This window comes from Taudactylus pleione, unplaced genomic scaffold, assembly GCF_031769625.1.
Source record: "Taudactylus pleione unplaced genomic scaffold, aTauple2 ptg000064l, whole genome shotgun sequence".
Taxonomy (NCBI): Eukaryota; Metazoa; Chordata; class Amphibia; order Anura; family Myobatrachidae; genus Taudactylus; species Taudactylus pleione.
The window spans coordinates 15,469,451-15,482,763 of record NW_028284466.1 but is presented as its reverse complement, the minus strand read 5'-3'; positions in this window follow the sequence as shown (position 1 = coordinate 15,482,763).

Below are 13,313 nucleotides of genomic sequence, written 5' to 3'. Positions count from 1 at the left end.
GCTCTAATGTCCTTACGCATATTGGCAACATTTTATTTTGGTACTAAAAAATATTTTTTTTGCTTAATGCATTTCTTTTATTATCCCAATATGACAAAGTCTTAGTGGGAAGAAAATAGCATCACAGCTGCTATTGAGGCAGGGTGATGAGCAGCCGGGTAAGTACAATTATTAGGATTGTGCTATGGTAACTGACAAAACACATTGTTGGCTTGCAATTTGCACATTTCATTTCTTTAAGGGTTATTTATAGCATGCCAAACTGTCAGACAGCCAGCACAGTCTCCTTCTTTTGGTAGTAGGGACAAACATCCATCCCAAATTATGCCGACACTACAGACATCACCATGTGCTCTTCCATTTGGTGAGTATTTTTTCTTTCAGGCAAATGTATTCGTAAGTACTTGGAAATGTCTAACTTAGGGTTTCATGTCAGAATTGAATTAAAAAGTGGTGAAGTAGCACAGTGGAGAAGTTTAGCATGAGAAAGAATCTGCATCTAAAGAACAGTTTTTAAACTCTCCTTGAGTAATGTTTCTGCTAAGCTACATATTTGCTATGCTCATCTCAAAAAATGACCATTTTATTTTTTACTTTTTAAAAAGCATGATACAACATCCTTTTTACATTTGATGCACTAAACCAAACATCATGGTAAACTGATTTATGGTGTTTAGGAGGGCCTGCCTGATTTTTAAACTTTGTCTTTTTGGTTCTTAAGCCCACACTTGGTCATTCTGCTATGTGTACAGTACCCTTGTATTTCATCAATTCACTGTTACCAACCTAATGTTTTCCTTTAGATCCACATAGTCAAGATCCTCAGTCCCCAAACATTACAGCCACTTAATTCATTTGAAAATATTGTGCTTAACAGGCACAGTCTTAGGGGTAGGATACCCTCTATTTTTAAAACCAGCACATATGTGGCCGCATATATTTGCAATATTGGAATATAGAGCCTGTGATCCAAAATGTATTAGTCTAGTGAAATTTTTGTTTACATCTCCTAAGTCCTCTTTTTTTCTTTTTCAGTTAATTGCTTGAGAGGTGATCCTATTAAGCTGGTGAGGGGAACACGTCAAGGGTGTCCCCTTTCCCCAACATTAATTAATATTTCTCTGGATACCCTATTGACTATATTACAAATGTGTTAAATGTTTAGAGGAATAAGCATAGGTAGAAAGGAAATAAAATTGACAGCATTTGCTGATGATGTTCTCTTGTATATTGGTAAACCAGAAATATCACTGGAAGCAATATTGGAGAAATTACAAGTTTATGGATCTATATCAGAATTTACTATCAATTAGAATAAATCAATAGCAATGCTCTTAAATTCTATGGAAAAATGCCCAGAATGGGGAGATCCAAGAATGCTGAAATGGACTAATACTAGTTTTCCTATTTGGGAATTAAACTCCCTAAAAATCTTGCTTATTTATATGAGATGAATATTGTAGAAGTGATTAAAGAAACAGAGCGAGATATTAAAGGTTGGAATCATTTGGTTTTGTCCTATCTTGGCAGGGCTAACATTATCAAGATGGTCACATTTCCTAAATTAATGTATAAGTTACAGGCCCTCCCTATTCTTCCTAATCAAAGGGATACAAGGCAAATTAATACATTATATCGCAATTTTACATGGAATGGTAAACGACCTAGAATTAGCCTCCACAAATATCAATCTAAAGAAATGGGGGGCTAACTTTCCCTAATATTAAAGACTACAGTATAATCAAACAGGAATGATTGGTGATTGGTTAAATAAAACTAGCATATATACATGTACAGAATTGGAACAGGAGCAAATATACCCTTTAAATTTGACAAGTATCTTACATCAACGTGATGAGGGAAATAAGAGGAAATAATACTGCGCACTGGGCAACTAAGCCTCTGTTGATGGTAAGCAGCTGCACAAGAGGGTGTCCTTCCCTCTTAATAATAGCAATATACAGAAAAAATATACAGCGCTCAACCTTCTATATAATGGTCTTGTGTAGAATTGTCCCAATGTCACAATCCTGCATATACAATATAAATTGCTGGTCTTAAGTTGATGACTACGATACGCTTAGTGCAAAAAATGCTTTACTGAATGTAAAAAGACATATATAACAAACTTACATAATCAGTCTGATACACAAGTAACTGAAATCATTCATAAAAAGGTACTGCTTAGAACTGGATTTAACTGTACAAATGTTGTATAAGTGTTGCCCGATGCAATTGAGTCCTTGCTGTGGATTTACTAATGTCAATATCCTTAATGTTGGTACAGAATGAGAATGGAATCAGCGGCGTCCCACTGTCTCAAGACTGCATATGTAATTCTTGGATGGTGTACTTATATCCGGTGTATAAATAATGTTAGCAGATGGTACTGTATGCTGCCCAGGGTGTCTTCTGGTGCAGATGGAGGAGAACCACTCAGACTGGTATGCAGGATCTCCGGACTTGGGTTGCTCGGGGCTGACTGTGGAGTATGTGATACGTCTATTGAAAGACTGTATCCTATACTTCCACCTGTCAGTCTTTCACTTCCCTGTCTTGGGAGGGGAACCGTCGGACGCGAACTTGGGCGATCTGATCCGGCTTCCCCCTCCATTTTCAGAGACTCACCTGTCTTCCTGTCATCGTGTGTGGCCGGATCCCTCCTCCTTTTGTCAGCGCTCTGTGCTTCTTGCTCCGCTGTAATGGGTGCCCGTCTGCGGTGTGCTGGTGATCTTCTCCTCACTCGTTACTGTTGTTCCTCGATCACGTGTGTGCTCCCGGTCATATGGCGCGGCCGCGCTCTGGTTGCAGAATCAAGTGTGTAATCCTGGTCACGTGTTTCTGGTAGCGCTTGGTCTCTAATCGCAGTAGCTTTCAATGAATGTCCAGAACTGGGTCTCAATGTTAGATTTATTCTTGCTCCAATGCGTTTCGACCTTATAAAGATCTTCCTCTGGGAGTAGTGATGTGGTTATAATCGGATTGAGAATAAATGTCCTGTTGGTGCCCGCCTCCATCTCTGATTGGTTTCTTTCTGTTTTCCACTTGATTGGTCAGGAACTCAGTAAATCAATTAGGTCCTTCTGTATCTGATTATATACTGATTGAAGTCTTTAGTTCCCTGCAAGGGATGTTGTTCAATCCATATTATATAGTTGTACATATCAAGTGTACATAATGCTGACTCAATAAACTGGAGAGGTGTTCCATATACTTCCCATTTGGTTCCTTAAAAGAACATTTTAAATCCTGGGTAAAAATATCAAACACAAATCTCTACCCTTCTGTATCGTTTGTACATTAGTTTGTCTAACATAGCTCTCCCTTATTGTACTCTATTTCGACTTATTATCTGTGATTATAAGCTGTACTGAGGGCATACTATTTGGATGGGAAATCCATGTGGTAAATAGCTGTACATGGGCTTAGTGTAAGTGTCAACCATATATGATGGACCTTACCTCATTGTCCACATTGAGCCCTTTGGGTATTAGGGTATCCATAGTGATAATGGCTCTCAATTCTTCTTTGTTAATGTGTTTAATGTGGTCTCCCCTCCAGTTTGGGGGCACTATTTTTATTCCTGCAAATTTTAGTCCCATGGGGTCAGAGTCATGGAATTGCTTAAAGTGTGTAGAGATAGGGTGTTCTTCACATCCTGCCCTTATGTTCCGTATGTGTTCCCCTTATCTTTGTTTTAAGGGGCGAATGGTGCGGCCAACATATTGCTTGTTACATGGGCACTCTATTATATATATGACTCCCTTGGTGTGACAAGTCATATTATCCCTAATTCTCCATACAAATTCGTTTGACGTGGAAGTGACGATGTGAAATGGTTTTGTACTTCTGTTGTTTGTTCTAGTGCATGCCACACATCGACCACAAAAGTAGAACCCTCCCTTTTTCACTTCCTTATTGGTGTTCCATAACTCGGTAAGTGTTGTTTGTGTTTGTTTCATGGGAGCTATGTGGTTCCTGACTATCCTTGCTTTTAGGTTAGGTGCTTTTCTAAACACTATCTTGGGGGCCTCTGTAAGTGTCTCTGCTAATGTTTCATCCTGCAATAATATGGGCCAGTGCCTCTTAACGATTTGTTTCACACGAGGGGCTTGACAGCTGTAGTCTGTAACAAAGTATATATTTTTGTTTTTGTTTTCGGAGTCTTCTGCTGTCCTATTTTTATCCTTGTATTTTAACAAAGATTCGCTGTCTACCTTCCTAAATTTGTCAAAGGCTTGTTCTATTTTATTGACCTCATATTTTTTTTCCTGTAATTGCGCCTTTAATCTGTTCCCTTGTTGTACATAGTCACTTTCTCTGGAGCAGTTCCGTCTGATTCTCTGGAACTGGCTTACTGGAATGCTGTCCAGCCAATCTGGATGGTGTCCACTGTTAGCCAGAATAAAACTATTAACATTCACGGACTTGTTGTGAGTGTTGGTATGGATTTGATTGTCAGTGATGAAGATGTTAAGGTCGAGGAATGTGGCCTGTGTTCTGCTGAAATGGGTAGTGAACTGAAGATTGTGTTTATTATTATTAATGTAGCTGATGAAACCCTGTATAGATTTCTAATCTCCTTGCCAGATAAAGAAAATATCGTCAATAAACCTGGTCCATAGGATGAGGTTTGCATCGAGTTCGCGATTGGCCCATATGTACTGATCTTCCCAGTGGCTCATGAATAGATTTGCATAACTCGGCACAAACCTCGTCCCCATAGCTGTCCCGGTCACTTGTAAGTAGTATTCTTCATTGAACCACACGTAATTGTGAGTTAAGATGTAATTTATGCTATTAAATAATGAAGTCTCTCTGTTCCGGTGTCATTGATGGATCATTGTCTAAAAAGTGTTTGGCACTGTCTTTGCCTAGTGAGTGTTGAATAACAGTACAATGAGGTTACGTCACTGGAACCAAGCCAGTAACCTTCTTGCCACGTGATGTTTTTCAATTTACACAAAATATCTATCGTATCCCTTAAATATGATCTTTGTGACCTCACATGCGGTTGTAGAAATGTATCTATATATTGTGATAAATTAGATGTTAGTGATTGGATCCCCGAAATTATGGGTCTACCTGGTGGATTCAATGGATCCTTGTGTATCTTGGGTAGATGATAAAATACCGGAATTACAGAATGCGGTGTGTCAAGAAATTTGAATTCTTTGGTTGTTAAGATTCCTTTGCTCAATCCCTCATGTAAGTGTCGTCTAAGTTCTTCTTGGAACTTTTTTGAGGGGTTTTGTTTAAGATGTTCATATGTCTTGCTGTCCTGAAGTATCCTGTTGGCTTCTTTTATGTATGTGTCTTTGTTCATAATCACTATGCCCCCCCCTTGTCTGCAGGTTTGATTACAATTTCTCTATTATTTTTCAATTCCTCTAATGCTGTGAGTTCTTTTCTGGTCATGTTTATCTGTTTGCGTCTGAATTTTTGATCGCTGAGTTTACCGAGATCTCTTTCCAGTAAACTTGTGAATGTGTTTATATGATCTCCTGCTACATATGTTGGGTAGAATTTTGAACCTGGTTTATGGTCAGTGTGTTTGTAATTGTCAATATTTGGAGTGTACTGTAATGATGGAGTTCTTTGAAAGAACTTTTTCAATGTTAACTTCCTGGTAAATCTATGTATATCTAGATAAGTGTTGAACCTGTCCAATTTTGTGGCGGGGGCAAACTTCAAGCCTTTATTCAGCACCGATATGTGTTCTTTGTTAAGTGCCATGTTGCTTAAGTTGAATATGCCCTGTCCTTTCTGTACTCTTGTCTCATGTTGTGTCTTTTTGTGCTTCTCTCCTCCTCTGCATCCCCTTCTAACTTTCTTTTTATAGATTTGTTTGGTTGATGTTTGGGATTCGTTGCTGGTTCTAAAAAAAGATCTGCATATAGTGTACGGGGATGTGTTTTGTGCGTCTCTACTGCAGTGTTTATTTGGCTGGTTCGGGCAGGAAACTCCTGTGGGTCACTCTCATGTGTACTAATATTCAGTAGTTCTGGTGCTACATCAAACCAGCCTTGTTCTAATGATTGTCTTGCTAAACTATGGCTGGAATCTTCTTCTTCTATGTTATATATGGAGAAAGAGTCAATGTCGCTGCTACTAGTATCGGAATGCTCTGATGATGATCGTCTGGTGAATCGTTTTTTATCTCTAATATTAAGATGTGTGCCTACAGAGTGAATCTTAGTCATATATTCCTGGTAGGTGAGGTTGAGTTTCTTATAGATGGGGGTATTGTTATCCCTTATAGTATTGATCTGTGCTTGGTGTCCTTTTCCAGCTTTTATTACTTTATTATTTATGGAGATGGTGTTATGTTTAGATATCTTGCCCTTAGTCTTCCTTTTTGTAACCCCAAATTTGTCCCTCAGAATTTTACTCTTTTTAATGGAGACTAGTTTATCTTCTCCTTTGCGTAGTTTATTAATGGTGAGAGCTGTCAATGTTTGAAATTCTTTATCTTGCTCATATGGGGCTAATTTTGTGTCCAAATGGTTTAATTCTTTGGCTAAGTCCTCAAGTTCTCTAGATTGTGTTGTTATTAATAACTCTAATAATTTGAGTGAGCTGTCTACCAAGATTTGTTCCCATTGTTTGGTAAAGCTCTCATTATCCTTATTATGTGCTGCTGTTTTTTTAATCCGAAGGCCTTTTGGAACTATCTTGTTGCTATGATACCACTTCAAGGTTTCTGAGTCCCACCAAAGTTTATTTTCTCTAGTCAGGGTCTTTTCAAACAATGTGAATGTTTTGAAAAAGTCCTGAACGTCTGGAGTGGATATTTTGTTAATTGTCAACTGTGAAAAGAGTGTTTCTGCCCTTTGTTCCCTAATGTCATTAATGTTTTATATACCCATCTAAACCTAATTGCTGTGGGCCCTTGCTGCAAGTATAATGAACACAATGAGGGAAATAAGAGGAAATAATACTGCGCACTGGGCAACTAAGCCTCTGTTGATGGTAAGCAGCTGCACAAGAGGGTGTCCTTCCCTCTTAATAATAGCAATATACAGAAAAAATATACAGCGCTCAACCTTCTATATAATGGTCTTGTGTAGAATTGTCCCAATGTCACAATCCTGCATATACAATATAAATTGCTGGTCTTAAGTTGATGACTACGATACGCTTAGTGCAAAAAATGCTTTACTGAATGTAAAAAGACATATATAACAAACTTACATAATCAGTCTGATACACAAGTAACTGAAATCATTCATAAAAAGGTACTGCTTAGAACTGGATTTAACTGTACAAATGTTGTATAAGTGTTGCCCGATGCAATTGAGTCCTTGCTGTGGATTTACTAATGTCAATATCCTTAATGTTGGTACAGAATGAGAATGGAATCAGCGGCGTCCCACTGTCTCAAGACTGCATATGTAATTCTTGGATGGTGTACTTATATCCGGTGTATAAATAATGTTAGCAGATGGTACTGTATGCTGCCCGGGGTGTCTTCTGGTGCAGATGGAGGAGAACCACTCAGACTGGTATGCAGGATCTCCGGACTTGGGTTGCTCGGGGCTGACTGTGGAGTATGTGATACGTCTATTGAAAGACTGTATCCTATACTTCCACCTGTCAGTCTTTCACTTCCCTGTCTTGGGAGGGGAACCGCCAGACGCGACCTTGGGCGATCTTATCCAGCTTCCCCCTCCATTTTCAGAGACTCACCTGTCTTCCTGTCGTCGCGTGTGGCCGGATCCCTCCTCCTGTCAGCGCTCTGTGCTTCTTGCTCCGCTGTTATGGTTGCCCATCTGCGGTGTGCTGGTGATCTTCTCCTCACTCATTACTGTTGTTCCTCAATCACGTGTGTGCTCCCGGTCATATGGCGTGGCCGCGCTCTGGTTGCAGAATCAAGTGTGTAATCCTGGTCACGTGTTTCTGGTAGTGCTTGGTCTCTAATCGCAGTAGCTTTCAATGAATGTCCAGAACTGGGTCTCAATGTTAGATTTATTCTTGCTCCAATGGGTTTCAACCTTATAAAGGTCTTCCTCTGGGAGTAGTGATGTGGTTATAATCGGATTGAGAATAAATGTCCTGTTGGTGCCCGCCTCCATCTCTGATTGGTTTCTTTCTGTTTTCCACTTGATTGGTCAGACACTCAGTCAATCAATTAGGTCCTTCTGTATCTGATTACATACTGATTGAAGTCTCTAGTTCCCTGCGAGGGATGTTGTTCAATCCATATTATATAGTTGTACATATCAAGTGTACATAATGCTGACTCAATAAACTGGAGAGGTGTTCCATATACTTCCCATTTGGTTCCTTAAAAGAACATTTTAAATCCTGGGTAAAAACAGTGTAAATATCAAACACAAATCTCTACCCTTCTGTATTATTTGTACATTTGTTTGTCTAACATAGCTCTCCCATATAGTACTCTATTTCGACATATTATCTGTGATTATAAGCTGTACTGAGGGCATACTATTTGGATGGGAAATCCATGTGGTAAATAGCTGTACATGGGCTTAGTGTAAGTGTCAACCACATATGATGGACCTTACCTCATTGTCCACATTGAGCCCTTTTGTATTAACGCGATGAGGAAATATCTCCAGATATAAAAGAGAATCCATTATTATGGAATACCCACAAAATCTGGCACATATTGCAATAGAATGATCAGTTAAATGGATTTAAATCTTTATATGTAAACCCAGAGTTTCAAGAAGGTAGGGCCTCATATCCCTTTACAATTTGGAAAGAGGAAGGCATATACTCTGTCAGTTAATCAATACAGTTGATAAAAGACCACTAACATTTCCAGAGGCATCAACAAAATTTGAGCAAATAAGAACACATCCTATAGCCTACCTACAGGCCCAACATTATATCAGCAGTGTGATAAAAACATTGGTAGAAGTAGACTGTCAGAATGTTCTCGATCTGATACTGAGTCAACCCTCCCCAATAAATAAAGCATTAACTATTCATTATAAAATGCTAAAGTAGAGGGTGGACTATTTACGTATTAAAACTGGCATTTGTCAATAACTTCCACTCCCTTTCGATAGAACAAATAGTCCATTCATTTCAAAATTCTTGTAAACTTTTACCAGCAAGTATATTTATAGAATTATTCATTAAAATTGTACATCATACATTTTTATCACCAAGAAAAAGATATGCAATGAGGCATTCAGAAAATCATGATTGCCCTAAATGTCTTCAGAGAGAAGCAGGTTTATTTCATTTGATTGTTGAAATGTCCCTTAGTTAGACAATTTTGGTTAAGGATACAAAATTAAACTGAATCTAAATTGGGGAGACAAGTTCTGTTTGGCCCTGAATGGGCGACATTAGGAATTGTCCTTAACAACAAAAGATATACTAAGGGAAATAAGAAATTACTATTGATTATAAGCGCATTAGTTAGGAAAACTATTCTTCAAAATTGGAGCCAGAAGGAACCACCTTCTTTTACAGTATTCAGAGAAAAAATGCAATATATATTTAGAATGGAATAAATTGAGGCATTGGGGTAAAACGAGAAACGTATTGATTTCTTAATGGAAGTATAGGAGGAATATTTAAATATTCTCCCAAACAGTATCAAATATCAAGTTTTAAAGAGTTTACAATATAATAAATGGTATGAGACCAAAATGGCAAAATAATGCTATTTAAACTTGTAATAAGATAACAATTAATGCAAATTAAATAGAATTGAGATATCATATTACTGTGATGATGATATATATATCCCTTGGAAACTACTTTTTTGAATTATGTATATGATAATTTAAAAGTATTGTGAATGTTATTTAATTTATGGTAAAGATAACTGTACCCACTGAAGAATTATAATAAAGAAAAGTGATGGATACTACGGAAAATTATTTTAATAATTCCATCTTTTTTCTTTTTTATTGCTATTTAATGATTCATGATTGTCTAACACTTGAAACTGATGGAATGAAAAATGCAATAAGCTTCAATAAAAATTATTTCTAAAAAAAATAAAAACAAAACCAGCAAAGGACCAAGATCCAGCTGAGGTGTAATGCCACAGTCAGGGGACATTTCACCAGGACTCCCTGGCCAAAGCCTTACACCCCAAGCTCTTCAGCCCAAGCTGGGATTTCAGGGAAGGTGGGGACAATTCAATAAAGGGGTTCTCCCTCTCCCAAGCACCCCAGGCTTAGGTTGAAGCCTGGGGCTCTTCCATGCACCCCAGGGCGGTGAGTGCAGGGCTAATAATAGGGATAATAATAATGTAAATTATTGATTTTTACAGTGGAACTACAGGTCCCAGTGTGCCTGCCCTTTGGAATTTGTAGAACTACAAGTGCCAGCAGGCGGCTGACACCTGTACCCCCACTGTAAAATAAATAGTTAAATAACCACAACACTCCCATACTGTGTATAGTACAACTTTATTACATACCCCTACCTATCTCCCTCACACATACTAACCAGCTGCCAGTTGGTCTGTCCCCTTGTCCCGTAGAATCCTCTGGAAGTACTTAAAAAAACAATACTCACCTCCTTCCTGGTGCCGGTCAACATTCACGAGTGAGGAAATAAATGAAAAATTGTATCTTAGACTGCACTACCACTTACATGGTCACAAGATTTTTTATGAGTAAAACACTGCGCCACCACTTATAGTGTCAAGAGATTTTTTATGAATAAGAATAATACAATGCGCTACAACTTATTATCACAATATGTGGACAATAAATTGTGGTCTGGCCTACAACAAAGCACCCCTGCTGAGTGCAAACAGACCTCCTGCAGAGTCACAAATACGTGGACGATAAACTGCGGCAGTTTCACTGAACAATAATAGCGCAGCTAAGTTGCTGACGCACACACACAAATTAAAAAAAAGAAAGAAAAAATGACTTTTGGGAAGAGCACCCTTAATTGACAGAGCATCCCCCTGGACAACACAGCATCCCTTTATGGACTGCAGCCCTAGCCTGATGGACAGGACAACAACACAGCAACAGCCACAGTTAATTGACACGACAAGTGACACAGCAGCTGCAGCACCTACTGAAGAAGCCTCCCTTTATATACTCTAGCGCCTAAGCCAATTTATAGACACACAGCAGCAGGCGTCAGCCCAATACTTTGAATGGACACAGACACTGAATGACTGACAGTGACTGACTACATGTCTGCTATCTTCTCTCTCCACAGCCGGAGTGAAAATGGCACCAATCACAGGGGACCTTTATATAATCCAAAACCGACGAGAATCTGATGGGAGGATAACTTGTTTTGCCTCATTTCGGATATGAGTCAAGCAGGAAAATTGAGCCGGACTCGGATCTTGCCACAGAACATGAAGTTTGGGAGAGTCAAATTCTCAGAGAACCAGACCTGCTCATCTCTACCTATTACATTACCATTACCTGAGGATAAATACTGGGGGCAACCAAGTACCAACAAACATATTGAGTTCTATGGGAAATTGGGTTGCCACATTATAAGGGATGTTCACATCAAGCTTAGTTGAGATACTTTAACAAAAGAGTATATTCCACACTATTAAACTTATTACAATAAAATAATAAGAGTAGTATAATCACTCACTTAACAACAAGAATAAATTTGCATTAATAATAAAATCTATATTCATATATTAAAATAGCCGCTTATATACTTAAATAAAATGGACACAAATTAAACTAGTTAAACAATCAAAATCAAGTGTCTCATTGTAGTACACAAAAATGACTAACTTCCTTCAAGCACATTAATGTACACTAGTAAAGTTCACACTATGGATTCAATGGGGTAAATTTACTAAGATATGAGTTTGGTCGAGTTTTACAATTTTTAAACTCTATTTAATTTTCTGAAACTTGGGTGATTTGAGGCTCCTAAAACTCACAAATTGACTGAGTTTAGCTAAGAGTGAGTTTTCTGATGGTGAAGCAAATTGAGATATCTCCCCCTGAGTAGCAAATTTAGGTGATATTACTCACCCGAGATGGCAGTTTATTCTCTCTGCCAAACTCTCCCGAACAAGCAGCCTGCACATATCAGTGAGATATGTGAAGGCTGTTTATGTTGTACCTGTAAATGTTTAAAAAAAACATAGGGTCCACCCCCAAAAAACAGCATAACCAGCACCAGGCTGCTCAGATAGTCCTGGTTCCTAAACTTATGGGGAAAAAAAACATGTACAGTAGGGTTCCCCCATAATATAGGAACCAGCACCTGGCTGCAGGGCTAGACTTGGTTTTAAATATAGGGGAAATGGGGTCCCCCTATTATTTAACTATTAATTTACAGTGAGAGTATGAGTGTCATCTGCCTGCTGGCACTTGGAGTTCCACAAGTGCCAAAGGGCAGGCATGCTGCCACCTGCAGTTCCCCTGTAAAATACAATAGTTTTGAACTATGTCACCCAGTATTATTGCCATACCCACTTTTCCAAGGGTGTGGGGAAGAGCCTTCAATCTGGACTAGCACCCCGCCCACCTGCCTCTGATGTTTTTAATTAGGGACCCATCATTTACTGTCTGCACAGTCTGTATAACAAAGCCACAGGTAAGACCTACATGCATTTAGTACTATGGAGCTAGGCCATGATTCAGACCTGGACGCAAGTGGCCGTTCGTACGTTCGGCGTACGTGCCAAAATATGTAAATTTAAGCGCTCTCTCGTAATTTCGTACGCAGCTAATCTTCCTCCCCAAAGTCTCCCAACCCCTCCTCTAGCTAACAAGCGAGCCAAATAGTGAGCGTACATCCCCAATGTGGCTTGCAGGGAATGCTCGCACAAGTACAAACCGGAAGTGGGCCTCTCAGATTTCGATTACCTGCTCGTTCATTCTGCCGACCTACTTCAATCATATCATGCCAATCAATGTATCAATTAGGTTAATTGCTCTTCACATGTGTTCAAAACCTTTTTTTTTCATTTTCACTAAACTTTACTCTTGTCCGTGTTTTTGTTTACTCGCAGAATACGTACGGTTTAAACAATGGTTTTCTTTATCCAAAATACATGTTTGATTCCATTATCAAATTGTTTTCCGTGTTTTTACCCACGCAAATTTTACTTGTTTCATTTCTTTATTTAAATTAGCTTACGCATGTCACTTCATCAAGCCTATCATAACTCACAATAGATTTTTTGGCCTGTAGAACACATGACTCATACACTAACCAATAGAATGGTTCCTGTTAATTTACCAACTACATTAGCCAATCAAAATTATTTTCTGGTCTTTATTAAAACTGTTTTATTAAAAATACACCATTGCCATCATGAGAGCCTTTGCGTTCACCAGGCGGGAGCTTATTGTCCTGACTGAGGTGATGGACCG